This window comes from Xenopus laevis, chromosome 1L, assembly GCF_017654675.1.
Source record: "Xenopus laevis strain J_2021 chromosome 1L, Xenopus_laevis_v10.1, whole genome shotgun sequence".
Classification (NCBI taxonomy): Eukaryota; Metazoa; Chordata; class Amphibia; order Anura; family Pipidae; genus Xenopus; species Xenopus laevis.
The window spans coordinates 80,499,436-80,502,667 of record NC_054371.1 but is presented as its reverse complement, the minus strand read 5'-3'; positions in this window follow the sequence as shown (position 1 = coordinate 80,502,667).

The window sequence follows — 3,232 nt, the reverse complement described above, 5'->3', positions numbered from 1 at the left end:
TAAATAATGAATATTCAAAAAGGAAATCTGACAATCTGAAAGCCTATGTATTTACTATTGAATTTTAAAGAAAGGAAATGCAATCAAAACTTGTCCAGGAAAAGGCTTTTGCCAATTACCATTCACTTTAAAGATTTTGTTAAAACTCTGTTTCCCAAATGCTCACTCGCTGCTGATGCAGAATATGGGTTATACCCAAGTCCCCTTAAACTCTGCTTAAGACTTTTAAGGTTGATTGATGAGGTGCACTTTCCTCTTCACAAAAACTATTGTTGAATGCCACAGGCTTAACAATAAAGCACCTTTATTAAACAAAATGGCAAGCAAACATGCCACTGATATTGAGGCAATTCCAGGCAAATACTTTAGTAACTATATCAATAAATTGTAGTATTATAAACAGAACATTTTTATTCTAAACAACTTCCGTTATACATAAAATTTTACTTTTTTAGTGACTGTAATTTTTTTTTATTGTTTTTGTATTTGTAACTATTATTGCTATTGAAAGCTTTATCAGTCTACTGGTGCTGATATTTCCTCTACTGCTCCACCTGAATGCATGCACCATTGAAATATTGTAGCAAGAGCATAAGTAAATGCATCAGTCTGAATTTTCCACATGCCCTTTGCCCTTACATACTGGAGGTACAAGTTACCAAGTACTACAATATTCTGTGTTCTGAAATTTAATTCATGCTAAATCTTCAGTGTCAACCTGTAACATGAGCTGAATGACCAGTTAAGCAGATTGTTCTTAATCCAACCATGAAAATGCATGTATATGATTTTTCACAGAATATTCCTGGAAAAGTAAATATATTTTTTTAACACAAGGCAGAGATCCAAGTCACGCATTCCTATATACGTATGATAACTGTCAGTACAGGAGCTAATACATATATATATATATATATATATATATATATATATATATATATATATATATATATATATAGAGCAAACAAAAAACCGCACACACAGGACTTATGAAGTGCAAAAAAATAAAAAATTTATTGCAACGTTTTGGCTCCTGTACTCTAGCCTTCTTCAGGTGAGAAAGCTCGAGTACAGGAGCCGAAACGTTGCAATAAATTTTTTATTTTTTTGCACTTCATAAGTCCTGTGTGTGCGGTTTTTTGTTTGCTCTATGTATGATTGATTATAACCTGCACCCGGGCAATTGCCTAATGGATTGAGAGTGCTCCAGCTGCTAGAATGAGTATATATATATATATATATATATATATATATATATATATATATATATTGGCATTTAAGTAAGAAAAGAAAATATATAGTAGCAGGGTATTGTACTGTGTATAGATCAAAAGCAGAAAATATAGAGTAGGTGATACCTTTTATTGGCTTACTGAGTAGGATAAAAAAAATGCAAGCTTTCGGGACTACTCGGGTCTCTGCTTCAGGCATGGTATACACAGAAACTAAAAGATCATAACATTTATACACACTCGCACTGAGTAAAAACATGTTATCAATCTGATATGTATGGTATGTGTGAAATCCTTCCCATACAGATATTGATCAACGTCCCTCAGCTAGGATCCTTTGTAAAGGTTAAGTCCCAATGCCAAAAACTTGAAAAATGTAAGGTTTTTTTTACTATAAAATCCAAATTTTTAGTGGAAAAAATGCTTGAATTTTTCTAGATTTATTATACCGTGAGGATGCAAAAAGTCAGAATCCGAATATTCGTCATCTCAGACCTACCAAATCAATGGGAGAGGTTCTTATCCTATTTGGTCTGCGCTGGAATTAGCCAGAAAATCTATTCTGACTTTTCAGGCAATTCAGGCTTATTTATTAAAATATAAGGTCCAATCATGGATTCTAGTTTGGTCAAACTTTTTATGTCATCACTGTACTGAACCATTGGCTTCATGGTTCCAGATGACAAAAATTCCTCCTCTAATCTGGCCATAAATAGATTTGCGTATTGTGGCACAAAGCAACAACCCACGGCAGAGCCCATTTGTTGTAATTAGATCTCCTGTCCACATGAAAATGCATTACGTGTCAGGGTGAAGTGTATTATTTAAAGGTTTGATTCAACATGTAAGCTCTATTGTTGTTAGACTTGGATTCCTCAACATCCATTGTGGCTAAGATGTATCCACTGGGTAAAGGACCTAAGGCCGCAAGTTTAAGGAGGGCCATGGAGTCTTGAATGTAGTTGTGTTGGGGACCAGTGGTTTCAGGATGTTTTCAACCCATTCAGACACATTTTATGTTAGCGTCTTCCAGGTTTACCCACTTTTAGGAAAACATTTAAAAATTCCTTCTTGTAGACATCAGTGGGATCCTCCTGTAGCTTACAGTAGTTCATGTTGTAAGACAGCTGTCTGTGAGCTTAATGTATGTACTCCACTGTGTCCATGATGATGATGGCTGTTCCCCATTGTCTGTTGTTTTTATAGTTATGCTGTTATTTTCTTTGAGTAAACAGGTGGCTTTTTGTTCTTGTTTAGAAAGGTTGGAGGGCTCTTGCTGTCTTATATCTAGAATTTCTGTTGTAACTCGGTGACAAAAGCATCTATCTATCTATCTATCTATCTATCTATCTATCTATCTATCTATCTATCTATCAATCTATCTATCGTCTATATATTTATCAAACGTATGGATTCTTCCCGCGTTTGGTGTCCATGTGGATATTTTAGTGGGGTTATTTACAGTTTGATGTTGGGTTTTGTGTAGTCATGGAAGAATTCTTTCAGTCTGAGTTTTTAAAAGAATGCTTCCATGTCATTGCACAGTCTGATTTTGTCCATAGGTTTTGCAGGGCAGAATTAGAGTTCTTTTTATAATATTGACATCTCTGTCCTGTTTGGTGTCTAATGGTGGCCATACACGGGCAGATAAAGCTGCCGATATCGGTCGTTTGGACCGATTTGACAGCTTATCTGCCCGTGTATTGGGGCTTCCGACGGGTCTTCCTGATCGATATCTAGCCACGATATCGATCGGGAAGGTTGGATTTTTACCCGACCGACCCGTCGGAGCTGCTTGGCGCATAGTAATTCGAGCGTTCGGCCATACGGCCGAACGCTCGAATTACCCCACGATATAGCCACGCAGTTTAGTGGCATATCGGGGAAAGATCCGCTCGTTTGGCGATGTCGCCAAACAAGCGGATCTTTAAGTCTATGGCCAGCTTAAGTGAAAAGATTAACAACACAGGTTTGTTTACCTTTTGTTGGCTTCTATGTGT